This window comes from Schistocerca americana, chromosome X (genome assembly GCF_021461395.2).
Source record: "Schistocerca americana isolate TAMUIC-IGC-003095 chromosome X, iqSchAmer2.1, whole genome shotgun sequence".
Lineage (NCBI taxonomy): Eukaryota > Metazoa > Arthropoda > Insecta > Orthoptera > Acrididae > Schistocerca > Schistocerca americana.
In genome coordinates this window covers 730,647,973-730,663,082 of record NC_060130.1, presented here as the reverse complement: position 1 = coordinate 730,663,082, position 15,110 = coordinate 730,647,973, and positions in this window count along the sequence as shown.

Below are 15,110 nucleotides of genomic sequence, written 5' to 3'. Positions count from 1 at the left end.
AAACGTGTGGTTCCTGAAGAGAGGCAGCAGCCTTTTCAGTAGTTGCAGGGGCAACAGTCTGGACAATTGACTGATCTGGCCTTGTAACACTAACCAAAACAGCCTTGCTGTGCTGGTACTGCAAACGTCTGAAAGCTAAGGAAAACTACAGCTGTACGTTTTCCCAAGGGCATGCAGCTTTACTGTATGGTTATATGATAATGGCGTCCTCTTGGGTAAAATATTCCAGAGGTAAAACAGTCCCCCATTTGGATCTCCAGGTGGGGACTACTCAGGAGGTCATTGTTATCAGGAGAAAGAAAACTGGCGTTCTACGGATCAGAGCGTGGAATGTCAGATCCCTTAATCGGGCAGGTAGATTAGAAAATTTAAAAAGGGAAATGGATAGGTTAAAGTTAGATATAGTGGGAATTAGTGAAGTTTGGTGGCAGGAGGAACAAGACTTCTGTTCAGGTGAATACAAGGTTATAAATACAAAATCAAATAGTGGTAATGCAGGAGTAGGTTTAATAATAAATAGGAAAATAGGAATGAAGGTAAGCTACTACAAACAGCATAGTGAATACATTATTGTGGCCAAGATAGATACAAAGCCCACACCTACCACAGTAGTACAATTTATATGCCAACTAGCTCTGCAGATGACGAAGAGATTGAAATGTATAATGAGATAAAAGAAATTATTCAGATAGTGAAGGGAGATGAAAATTTAATAGTCATGGGTCACTGGAACTCAATAGTAGGAAAAGGAAGAGAAGGAAACGTAGTAGATGAATATGGAATGGGAGTAAGGAATGAAAGAGGAAGCCACCTGGTAGAATTTTGCACAGAGCATAACTTAATCATAGCTAACACTTGGTCCAAGAAATATGAAAGAAGGTTGTATACATGGAAGAAGCCTGGAGATACTGGAAGGTCACAGATAGATTATATAATGGTAAGACAGAGATTCAGGAACCAGGTTTTAAATTGTAAGACATTTCCGGGGCAGATGTGGACTCTGACCACAATCTATTGGTTATGAACTGAAGATTAAAACTGAAGAAACTGCAAAAAGGTGGGAATTTGAGGAGATTGGATCTGGATAAACTGAAAGAATCAGAGGTTGTAGGGACCTTCAGGGAGAGCATTAGGGAACAACTGACAAGAATGGGGGGAAGAAATACAGTAGAAGAAGAATGGGTAGCTTTGAGAGATGAAATAGTGAGATATTGAATTTAACTGATGAAAGGACAAAATACAAAAATGCAGTAAATGAAGCAGGCAAAAAGGAATACAAATGTCTAAAAAAAATGAGATGAATAGGAAGTGCAAAATGGCTAAGCACAGATGGTTAGAGGACAAATGTAAGGATGTAGTGGTGCATATCGCTAAGGGTAAGACAGATACTGGCTACAGGAAAATTAAAAAGACCTTTGGAGAAAAGAGAACCACTTGTATGAATATCAAGAGCTCAGATGGAAACCCAGTTCTAAGCAAAGAAGGGAAAGCAAAAAGGTGGAAGGAGTATATAAAGGGTCTATATAAGGGTGATGTTCTTGACGACAATATTATGGAAATGGAAGAGAATGTAGATGAAGATGAAATGGGAGATATGATACTGTGTGAAGAGTTTGACAGAGCACTGAAAGACCTAAGTCGAAACAAGGCCCTGGGAGTAGACAACATTCCATTAGAACTACTGACAGCCTTGGGAGAAATATAATAATTCCAATCCCAAAGAAAGCAGGTGTTCACAGATGTGAAAATTACTGAACTCAGTTTAATAAGCCATGGCTGCAAAATACTAACACAAATTCTTTACAGACAAATGGAAAAACTTGTAGAAGCCAACCTTGGGGAAGATCAGTTTGGATTCTGTAGAAATGTTGGAACATGTGAGGCAATACTGACCCTACGACTTATCTTAGAAGATACATTAAGGAAAAGCGAACCTACATTTCTAGCATTTGTAGACTTAGAGAAAGCTTTTGAAAAAGTGTTTGAAAAGATTGTAGCAAAACAAATTAATAACTTTCTTACTGTAAATGATATAATTTTTAAAAACCAGTTCGGATTCCAACAGGGTAAAAGCACTGTGAATGCTATAAATGAGTTTATCCAAAAAATATGCTCCACGTTAGATAAAGGTAGAAAGGTCACAGGTATATTCTGTGATCTGACAAAAGCTTTTGATTCAGTGAACCATGCATTACTCCTCCACAAATTACAGATTTATGGAATCAGAGACACTGCTTTAAAATGGTTTAGCTCTTACCTGTCAGGTAGGAAACAAAGAGTAATTTTAACTTCAAATGGAACCAATTATTCATCAGACTGGAAAACAGTTCCCCAAGGAGTCCCACAAGGTTTGATATTGGGTCCTTATCTGTTTCTTTTTTACGTAAATGACCTACCACTTGCTATTGATGTTCATTCAGTCTTATTTGCTGATGATACATCAGTTCTAATTGAAAATGAGGTATCTGAAAATATTCCAGAAAAAGCCAAAAATACTTTAGAAAAACTTGAATCTTGGTTCTACCAAAATGGACTAAAACTAAATGTAACTAAAACCAAAATGATGCAATTTGAAGCTAAATCAGTAGAAAGGAGTGAAATAGAGATAACTTGCAATGATCAGGATATCACAGAAGCAAACCACGTGAAGTTCTTAGGCCTAAATCTTGACAAAAATTTAAATTGGAAGGTACACATAGATTACTTAGCAAATAAACTGAACAACTTAGCATTTGCAATGTGTATTTTGTCAGGTGCCACAAACATGGATACCAGAAAGATAGTTTATCACTGCTACTTTGAGTCAGTTATTCGTTATGGCATAATCTTCTGGGGAAATTCAGCAAATGTTACTAGGCTCCTAGTATTACAAAAGAAAGTAATTAGAAACATGTGTGTTGCAAAAAAACGGGAATCCTGTCGACCACTGTTAAAAAATTTAAAAGTACTATCTATCCCCTCACTTTACATATATGAGATGGTGGTGTTCCTATATAGAAATCAACATACACTAGACAATTTCCGTTTTGACCACAACTACAGCACTCGCCACAGAGAGAACTTCAAACTTCCAACACATCATTTAAAACTTTATGCCCAAACGCCAGGGTATATGGGGTTAAAAATTTTCAATAAAATAAAAGGCAGTAATATATTTAAAATGGAGATTGGTTCACTGAAAAGATTGCTCTTTACTCTCCTGGTGGAAAAGTGTTATTATTCTGTCGATGAATTCATTGAGGACAGCTTCACAATCTGAACACAGGGATTGTAATACATTTATTATTTTATGTACATGTGTAGCTGTAACTTAGAAATGTAAAATATAATGTAAACTTTTGTATTTCTCTTAAAAAAAGTGAAAAAAGTTTCTTTTGTAAACCTTGACATGTCTCCTGTACATCAAATCAAATGATTTGAAAATTGTATGTAATGAGATGAATAAACCACATAACACATAACTGGAATACTCTCTTTAAAATTCTGAAGATAGCAGGGGTAAAATACAGGGTGTGAAAGGTTATTTACAATTTGCACAGAAACCAGATGGCAGTTATAAGAGTTGAGAGGCATAAAAGGGGAGCAGTGGTTGGGAAGGGAGTGAGACAGGGTTGTAGCCTCTCCCCAATGTTATTCAATCTGTATATTGAGCAAGCAATAAAGGAAACGAAAGAAAAATTCAGAGTAGGTATTAAAATCCATGGAGAAGAAATAAAAACATTGAGGTTTGCCGATGATATTGTAATTATGTCAGAGACAGCAAAGGACTTGGAAGAGCAGTCGAATGGAATGGACAGTGTCTTGAAAGGAGGATATAAGATGAACATCAAAAAAAGCAAAATGAGGATAATGGAATGTAGTTGAATTAAATTGGGTGATGCTGCCGGAATTAGATTGGGAAATGAGACACTTGAAGTAGTAAAGGAGTTTTGCTATTTGGGGAGCAAAATAACTGATGATTATCGAAGTAGAGAGGATATAAAATGTAGAGTGGCAATGGCAAGGAAAGCGTTTCTGAAGAAAAGAAATTTGTTAACATCAAGTATAGATTTAAGTGTCAGGAAGTCGTTTCTGAAAGTATTTGTATGGAGGGTAGCCATGTATGGAAGTGAAATATGGATGATAAATAGTTTGGACAAGAAGAGAATAGAAGCTTTCGAAATGTGGTGCTACAGAAGAATGCTGAAGATTAGATGGGTAGATCACATAACTAATGAGGGGGTATTGAATAAAATTGGAGAGAAAAGAAATTTGTGGCACAACTTGACTAGAAGAAGAGATCGGTTGGTAGGACATGTTCTGAGGCATCAAGGGATCACCAATTTAGTATTGGAGGGTAAAGTGGAGGGTAAAAATCGTAGAGGGAGACCAAGAGATGAATACACTAAACAGATTCAGAAGGATGTAGGTTGCAGTAGGTACTGGGAGATGAAGAAGCTTGCACAGGATAGAGTAGCATGGAGAGCTGCATCAAACCAGTCTCAGGACTGAAGACCACAACAACAGCAGATCAGGAACAACAAAGGGCCTATAACACTTCCTTGTGGAATACCAGATATTACTTCTGTTTTATTTGATGACTTTCCTTCAGTTATTATGGATTGTAACCTTACTGACAGGGAATCATGAGTCCAGTCACACAATTGAGATGATACTCCATAGGCATGCAATTTAATTAGAAGCTGCTTGTGAGGAACGGTATCAAAAGCCTTCTAGAACTCTAAAAATATGGAATCAGTTTTACTTCCCCTATCAATAGCACTCTTTACTTCGTGAGAATAAGGAGCTAGTTGTGATTCACAAGAATGACATTTTCTGAATCAGTGTTAGCTATTTGTCAATAAATCAATTTCTTCAAGTTCATTCATAACATTCAAACACAGTATATGTTCCAAAATCCTCCTGCAAATTGATGTCTAGTGATATGGTTCTGCAATTCTGCAGATTACTCCTATTTAATTTCTTGGGCACTGGTGTGACTTATGCAACTTTCCAGTCTTAGGTTACAGATCTTTCTATGAACGAGTGGTTGTGTACGATTGCTAAATATGGAGCTATAGTATCAACACACTCTGAAAGTAACCTGACATATCCAATTTGGACCAGGAGCCTTGCCTTCCCTACGTGTTATAAGCTGCTTTGCTACACCAAGGATATCTACTTCTAAGTTACTCATATTGTTCTTCATTTGAGTTCTGGAGTATTCACTTTGTCTTCTTTTTTTTTAAAGGAATTTTGGAAAACTGTGTTTAGTAACTCTGCTTTAGTGGCACGGTCATCTCTAACATCTCCACTGTTATAGTATAGTGCAGGTATTGAAAGCATCTTGCCACTGATCTACTTTACATACAATCAGAATATCTTTGTGTTTTCTGCCAGGTTTCAAGACAGTGTTTCATTGTCAAAACTAATAAAAGCATCTTGCACTGAAGTTTGTGCTAAATTTCAAGCTTCTGTAAAACTTCACCTATCTTGGGGATTTTGCGTTCTTTTAAATTTAACATGCTTTTTTCATTGCTTCTGCACTAGTGCCCTGCCCTGTTTTGTCTACCATGGGGGATCAGTATCATCTCTTATTAATTTATTTGGTACATAGCTCTCAATTGCTGTCAATACTGTTTCTTTGAATTTAAACCACATCTGATCTACGCTAACTTAAATTGGAAGGAGTGGAAGACTGTCTCTTAGGAAGGTGTCAAGCAAATTTTATCTGCATTTTTAAATAGATATATTTTGCATTTACTTATGGTGGGTTTGGGTGTTATGGTATTCAGTCTAGCTACAACCACCATGTGGTCACTAATCCCTGTGTCTGTCATGATGCTTCTTATTTGGTCAGGATTATTTGTTGCTAGAGGTCAAGTATGTTTTTGTACATATTTACACTTCAAGTGGGCCCCTGAAATAGTTATTCAAAACAATATTCTGAGAAATCAAACAATGGAAATTCTGGTAGGAATATCAAGAATGTAGGAAAAGATAGACTGCTACTTACAGTAAAGAAGGCATGTCAAGTTGCAGATAGGCATGATTAAAAAGACATTAGCATACAGGTTTTGGCCACAACCTTTGTCAGTAAAGAGGACACACACACACACACACACACACACACACACACACACACACACACAAAGGAAAAGAAAAGAAAAAGGAAAAGAAAACAAGCACACCTCACACACACACGACCACCGATGTAGGTTTGTTAATTAGCAGAAGAGTCTGTGAGGTAATTCCAGTACCTACAGAAAACAAAGCTAACAGGAGTCACAGTGCAATGAGTTTGGCATTTAGTAAGAATATGTTTACTTAAAAACAGTTCAAAATTGGAATAAATTTACAATATGTCAGTTTGAAAGCCTGATTTCATTTCTTTCAGTTCCAGTTCTTCAACTTCTCTGTCTGTTTTCAGTGTTATCATCATTATTTCATGTTCAGTGAGCATGTGCTGTACTTTGGTTTGACATTTTTACTTGAGGCACTCTAATCTTCTTTAGTAAACTTGGTATTTCATGTCAAGGACATTTTTTTATCATTATTTTTGGGACACGAGTTGATACTGTAGGTTCTGTAACAGAATCCTGGCTCGTGTGTTACACATCTGCTTGTAATTAGTGGTTATATTTAGTTCAAAACATGTGATGTGTTGCTGCCGTAATTATCTTACACTATTACTCATACCATTTCAGTGTGAACACACTCTCCTTCATCTTTATTTTCATTTTGTCATCCATAATGAGGAACAACACTTTCATTTGAAGTTACAGTTGCACATCATTTGCTGATGAGGAGGAGAAATGAACAAGAACATAATGAATATTATAAATTACATATTATGCAGGGAAATTATCCTAAAAAATAAAGAGAGCATTATAATGTATACAAGCCAATGCACATAACTTGGAGAACAAAATCCACATCGTCATTGTAGGGGTTGGAAATACAAATAAATTGTGGCTTGTCAGCTGCAATTAGCTACTTTCCACTTCCAATAACAGTAGGCCTGAGAAAATTACTGCCTCCAGTTTCATGCTCTTAAGCCTAGAAAAGTTGTGACACTGCTTTTGCTTGACTCTACACACACACACACACACACACACACACACACACACACACACACACAAGTATGAAATGTAAAAATTGTGAAGTTCATCTTTAATTATACCTTGTCGTGCATGGATGTTTTCTTGGTCCTTTCCTTTCTATTGTTATGAAACATTTCAAACTTCTCTATTCATGATTTGTCCCAGTGCTCTTTCCATGTCTTTCTTTTGTTGGTCATACACTACTGGCCATTAAAATTGCTACACCAAGAAGAAATGCAGATGATAAACAGGTTTTCATTGGACAAATATATTATACTAGAACTGACATGTGATTACATTTTCATGCAATTTGGGTGCATAGATGCTGAGAAATCAGTACCCAGAACAACCACCTCTGGCCGTAATAACGGCCTTGATACGCCTGGGCATTGAGTCAAAGAGAGCTTGGATGACGTGTATAGGTACAGCTGCCCATGCAGCTTCAACACGATACCACAGTTCATCAAGAGTAGTGACTGGCATATTGTGACGAGCCAGTTGCTCGGCCACCATTAACCAGACATTTTCAATTGGTGAGAGATCTGGACAACGTGCTGGCCAGGGCAGCAGTCGAACATTTTCTGTATCCAGAAAGGCCCGTACAGGACCTGCAACATGCGGTCATGCATTTTCATGCTGAAATGTAGGGTTTCGCATGGATGTAACATCCACTGTTCAAAGTGCCGTCAATGCGAACAAGAGGTGACCGAGACGTGTAACCAATGGCACCCCATACCATCACGCCGGGTGCTACGACAGTATGGCAATGACGAATACATGCTTCCAATGTGCGTTCACCACGATGTCGCTAGGCATGGATGTGACCATAGTGATGCTGTAAACAGAACCTGGATTCATCCGAAAAAATGACGTTTTGCCATTAGTGCACCCAGGTTTGTTGTTGAGTACACCTTCACAGGCGCTCCTGTCTGTGATGCAGCTTCAAGGGTAACCGCAGCCATGGTCTCCGAGCTGATAGTCCATGCTGCTGCATACATCATCGAACTGTGGGTCAGATGGTTGTTGTCTTGCAAACGTCCCCATCTGTTGGCTCAGGGATCGAGACGTGGCTGCACGATCCATTACAGCCATGTGGATAAGACACCTGTCATCTCAACTGTTAATGATATGAGGCCATTGGGATCCAGCACGCCATACCGTATTACCATCCTGAACCCACCGATTCCATATTCTGCCAACAGTCATTGGATCTCGACCAACGCGAACAGCAATGTCACGATACGATAAACCGCAATCGCGATAGGCTACAATCCGACCTGTACCAAAGTCGAAAACGTGATGGTACGCATTTCTCCTCCTTACACGAGACATCACAACAACGTTTCACCAGGCAACGCCTGTCAACTGCTGTTTGTGTATGAGAAATCGGTTGGAAACTTTTCTCATGTCAGCACATTGTAGGTGTCACCACCAGCGCAAACCTTGTGTGAATGCTCTGAAAAGCTAATCATTTGCATATCACAGCATCTTCTTCCTGTCGGTTAAATTTCGTGTCTGTAGCACGTCGTCTTCGTGGTGTAGCATTTTTAATGGCCAGTAGTGTAGTAACTTTACCAGTTTTTTTTTTTTTTTTATTGTGGCTTAAGACCGTTCCAATATAATATCTAGCAACAAATTTTTTTTTAGCCGTGGGGAAGTTTGAATAGCAAACCTTCTTATGCTTATTTTCTGATCTCATCCATGATCACCTGAACAATCACACCGGCTCACATCATGGAAGATAACATTAAAATTGTTTCAGATGGTCTAAAACCATTAAGTAAACCTATGCAAGACATTAAATACATGCACAGGATTATGTGGCTGGCTGATAACTTACCAAAAACACAGATGAGTCAGCCACCCTGAAAATACATTAAAAATGTCGCCCTAAAATTGTAGGGAACAAGTCGGACAGTTCACAAAATTTTGAAAGTTGTACCACATTTGTTTCATTGTCAGTTAAAATACAGGGCAAATCCATCAGCAAATGAGCTGCTGACCTTTGGTCCAAAAATAAAAGACAATCTAGTAAAATGTAGTGCACTGTGATCTGTATGCCACAAGTAACAAACATTAGAGGATCCTCTCGCTGGAGAAGAAAGCTTCATAGAGCTGTGGCCAATATGAGGATGAGTAAGGAGGACCCCATCCCACCTGTGTGATTGGAAGGAGTTAAGCCACAGCTGTGTTGTGGACTTTACTAAGCATGGTTTATTGTTGGTCACTCCCACCTGTGTGACTGAAAGGAGGTAAGCCACAGTTGTGCCATTGACTTTACTAAGCACAGCTTATTGACGCCACTTCCATCAACTCTTTGTCTCATCGATTCTGTAACTCAACAGCAAGGCAATAGCTTGTAATGGGAAGGCAAACTGAACTAACTGAGAATTGCGACACACTTTCTTGGCTGCTACACCTGTCCTCTTGTTCCTTGTAACAACCATTGCCCTGCCACCCAGCAGAAAGACACCATCTCCCCCAGCCTTAGTAGTTGGAGGAGACTGTCCCAGATGTCATGGACTGCTTTATTTCTTGGGTACAAGTGTTGGAGAGAGTAAAGGGCACTTAGGGAATTGGAACAGACAAGGTATTTACCAATTAAAACACATCTCATCTTCTTCAGTGCCCACAAGATTGTGTGTAATTCTGCATCAAAGATGGTAAAGTCTTGAGGACACGATCAGGGAAAATGACACAGCAACCAATGGAGTCCCCATCCCCCCCCCCCCCCATCCATAAATACAGCTACAGATCAAAAGTATATACAGGAGTGCAACCTCTCCTGCAACACCCTGAATCTAAAATTACTCTGTGCCTCTTCAGTAACCACAGCAGCAGGCAATTAAAATAATAGATTTTGGATTAAACTTGCTCCACACCGTGTGACTTCAACGGGCAACGCGTCATAAGTAATTAGTATAATGGGCAGGGGCACTAAAAATGTAGTGCGGGACAATACGATGAGAATGTGGGTTTCGCGGGAGGCATGCCAGAGATAAATCCCTGCAGTCGCGCTACCCTCTGTGTCCTCGGTGGCTCGGATGGATAGAACATATGCCATGTAAGCAGGAGATCCCGGGTTCAAGTCCCGGTCGGGGCACACATTTTAATCTGTCCCCGTTGACGTATGTCAACACCTGTAAGCAGCTAAGGGTGTTCATTTCATTGTAATTTCATTCTAACGAGCTGCATGGTCACTGATGGTATCTGTTCTTTTGGACATGTCTGAAAGAACAGATACCATCTTAGTATATATAAATGAGAATATCAGTGGTTAATAAAACGGGGGGGGGGGGGGGGGCATTCCATCAGTAAATGGCAAACTGTCAAAGGTTGAGGGTAATGAGCACAAAGTGGTGGGGAAGCACCACTTAACAAATGGTGATGGCGAAAAAGGTGGTGCCCAATATGCAACCTAGCTAAAATGATCTCCTCACAGTGACAGAGCCAAGGGGAGGTTTTCCATGCCACTGGGAAAGGTTTAACTCCCCAGAGCTTGTTCTCATGAAGGGAGGACCAGTGGTGATGCCAATGTGACACCACCTGCTGATAGACAGCAACATGGAGATAATCGAAGATAATGAAAGGACTAGCGGGCAAGGTATGAGGACTGCAGCCTTGGCAGCAGTATCAGCAGCCTCATTTCCTGTCAGTTTGATGTGATCAGGGACCCACCTAAACATCACAGTGGCTCCAACAAGACTGAGCAAGTGACAGCCTTCCTGGACCCATTGCACTAAGGGATGGATGGTGAACAGCACACAGAGGCTATGAAGGGCACTGAAAGAGTCAGAGCAAATTACACAGTTGTAAAGCCTGTGTCACCGTATGTACTGCGTGGCCTGATACAGGGTGAAGAGCTCTGCTATAAATATTGAGCAGCATTCCAGAAGCTGATACCAAAAAACATCGGTGTCAACGATGAAGGCCACAGACACCACGGTCATTCCGAGAGCCACCATCTACACGAAGGTACTATCATGAAGTTCCATGCGAAGATCAAGAAACTTACGGTGATAGAGCGAGGCTGGAGTAATGTCCTTAGGAAGCAAATGAAGGCAAGGTGACTACAGGCTGCTACACGAAGCTAAAGTGGTGAAGGGTTCACATCCATTGGGAAAGTAGCAGGTTCAAAATGTTCAAATGTGTGTGAAATCTTATGGGACTTAACTGCTAAGGTCATCAGTCCCTAAGCTTACACACTACTTAACCTAAAGTATCCTAAGGACAAACACACACACCCATGCCCGAAGGAGGACTCGAACCTCCGCCGGGACCAGCCGCACAGACCATGACTGCAGCGCCCTAGACCGCTCGGCTAATCCACCACGGCAAAGTAGCAGGTAGCGTGAAGTTAAGCTGCCAGAGCAATAGCCAAAAGCAAACTCCAGGAGGTAACAGAGATGAGGGACATGCCCCATACTGTAAATCAAAGGAGTTATCGAAGGAGGAAGCATAGCTTAGGTGGCCAGGTATGGCAGACAAACGGCGTGTGTATCTGCTGAGAATGAAATCATGATGGTACGACAGTGGTAGTTCGGCAGCTTCTGCATACAGACTCTCAACTGGGCTAGTGCAAGAGGTGCCAGTGGCCAAATGGATGCCATGATAGTGGATAGTATTGAGACGGTGTAAGAGGGACGCATGGGCAGATGCATAAACGAAACATCTATAGTCTAGTTTCGATTGGACAAGGGGCCAGTACAAAAGGAGGAGGGTGGTCTGATCTGCTCCCCAGGAAGTACCACTGAGGACACGTAAGATGCTGAGGTACTGCGTACAGTTAGCGGTCAGCTAAGACATGTAGGACGACCAAGAAAGTTTCCTATTAAATGTTTTTTATTCCAGTCTTTAATCACATTATAAAGTCCTTTGATTGTGATCAAAGAGTGGAATAAAAAACATTTGACAGTACCTGGATCACTGTTTGTATTCGTGACTATGCTGCAGCTTGTCAAAGTTTCCTATTGAGCATGAGCCCCAGGAATTTTGTAATTTCAATGAATGGAAGAGCAACAGGCCCAAGATGTGAAGACAGTGGAAGAAAGCAATTGTGCCGCCAGGAATTCATAAAAACAGTTTTGTCACTGGAAAAACAAAAGTCATTGTTGATCCTCCACGTTTAAATATGATCAAGACAATGCTGAAGCCACCACTCAAGGAGACAAGTCTGTGGAGAACTGCAATAGATGGAAAAATCATCAACGAAAAGGGAGCTGGACATGCCTGGTGGGAGACAGGCCATTATAGCATTAATGGCAATAGCAAGGAGGACAATGTTCAGGTTGGAACCCAGAGGCACACTGTTTGCCTGGATAAAGGTGTCCAACAAGGCAGAACCCACACATGCCTTGAAAACTTGATCTTTTGAAAATTCCTGAAGGAAACAGGGCATGTGGCCATGGAAGCTCCACGTGTAGAGTGTATGGAGGATACCAGTCCTCCAGCAGGTGTCACAGGCTTTCTCGAAATCAAAAAACACGGCTACAATCTGGTATTTCCACAGAAAACCATTCACGACAAGGGTTGACACATGATGAGATGGTCAAATGCAGAATGACACCCTCAAAATCCACACTGTGCAGTGGTTAGTAAATTGTGAGACTTGTGACACCATACCAGTTAGGCATGAATCATATATTCAATCACCTTGCAAACACAAATGGTGAGAGAAATGGGGTGATAACTAGAAGTAAGATGTTTGTCCTTACCGGGCTTAGATGTGGATATGAAATGGCTTCACACAAGCATCTGCGAAACATGCCCTCTGCCCAGATGTGACCGTAAATATGAAGGAGAAAGTGCTTGCCCACAAGAGAAAGGTTCTGGAACATCTGGGTACACATATAGTCCAGCCCAGTGGCAGAGGAATGGGATGACGTGAGAGCATGACCTACCTATCTCACAGTAAATGCAGAATTGTAGCACTCATGATTATGAGAAGAGAAGGTTATCACCCGAGCCTCCTCCACTCATTTCCGATGGATCTAGGCAGAGCGATAGTGGCTGGAGCAGGAAATCTCCGTAAAATAGCATCCCAAAGTGTTGGAGATAGCAATAGTGTCCACTATGACATGTGCTAAGGTCAGCTGTCATGCCAGAAATTGGGGGATGGACCTTGGTTCCAGAGAGATGTCGGAGGTTGGCCTACACAGTGGGAGAGGAAGTGGAACTGTTAAAAGAAATAGTAAATAAAATCCAGCTAGCTTTTTTGCTATCCCGAACAATGTGATAACACTGTGCATGCAACTGCTTATAATGAACTCAGTTTGCCATCATAGGATGATGGTTAAAAATGCCAAGAGCACATCTCCACATCTGAATTGCGTTGTGGCATGCCTCAGTTCGCCAAGGAACAAGGACATGGTGCAGTAAAGAGGGAGTGTGAGGAATGGGATGTTCTGTGGTGGTAAGGATATTGTTTGTAAGATATTCTACCTGTTCATCAAAACTGGGGGAAATGTTGTTCGTTGAAGGTCACCAGGGAGGTGTACAGCCTCCAGTCGGCCTTAGAAAACTGCTGTTTGGGTGTGCACATAGGTGGGGTGGGAGTCAGCAAATGGCTAGCACATGGGAAAAGGTCCCACGAGTACCTTCCTTGGGATGAAGGTCAAAGTGGACTGGAAAGAAATGCGAGAGATCAAAGTGGTCATGAGGACACAATTTTGTCTCCTAGAGGCAGAGAACAAGAGCAGCCATAATTCCTCCTTGTTGGACCTAACACCATGAACATTCCATTGGAGGAGAGTCGTGATGAGGAAAGGGTAGGAGGGAAAAAATGAAGGGGTGTTACCTTGGCAACTGCTGAGTGCCAGCCATCAAAGACTCACTGCTACAGGGTGCAGACGCTGGAGGATACTGCTCCATAAGATCTACAGAGACATTGGCATTCTCCCTCTGTTGGTCTGTGGAGTCCATGGCAGATGAACGGTTGGCAGTGTGCACTGGTGACTAAGAGGTTGGCCGGGTGAGGGTATCACATAGGATCACAGTCAAAGAGGATCTCCAAGTTAGCGAGGGAGAAGACTATTTACCTTTCTTTGATTTCTTCGAGACTTTCTGGTTGGCAAAGGACGACTCAGATGTTTGTTCACTGGAGGGATGTAAGAAGTCTTCATGGGAGTATTCCTTCTGTCCTTTCTGGCCTGCTGGTTGTGTAGCAGGTGACTTTGCCCCATGAGGCAAAAGTTTGGTGGCTTGTTGCACAGCTGGAGGAGGAGATGGTGATGCTACCATGACACTAGGTGATTTTACAGCCGTGGTGCTGAATTCGAGGTCGTGTGTCTGTGTGGCCATGTCCTTCATGGAGCAAGATGTGGTAAGAGCAGTACTGTAAGTGCCGAATGGAAGAACACAGTGTTTCCAAGTAGCCAACAACTTGTGAGCGACTGGGTAAGGCCCTTTTCCCTTTACTCAGATCTCCTGAATGGCCTGCTCATCAAGATACATGGGACAATCTCGGGAGGAGGCTGCGTGGCCGCCATTGCAGTTGATGCAGTGGGGGGGAGGAGGAGGAGGAGGAGGAGGAGGAGGAGGAGGACAATCACCTTCACGAGCATCCTTACCACTGGTTACACATTTGGCCTGGTGTCAACAGGACATTCAAGTGTGGTTATAATGATGACACTGTTAGCAGTGAATCGGGTTTGGAATGTACGATCGGACTGTGATAACTTCCTAGCCCACTTTGATCTTTGATGGAAGCACCACTCTATTGAAAGTGAGAAAAAGAGTGCGTGTGGGCACTAAGGATGCATGTACCTTTTCCGTCACCTGATGCACTCCAGTGACACCCTGATCAGAGAGGTACATTTGGATTTCTGCCTCAGTCAGACCATCAAGCAGCCTAACAGCCTAATGTAAATAACACTATGCAAAAAATTCAGCATTTTCTGGGCCTCGACATGAACAGGATAGCCACGAAGGAGCAAAGCTGCAAGCATTTGTTGTGCTTGAGAATCAGAAGTAGTCTCCAAAAGCAAAGTGCCATTGTGTAAATGAGAGCAGGGTTTCACAGGGCCAGCA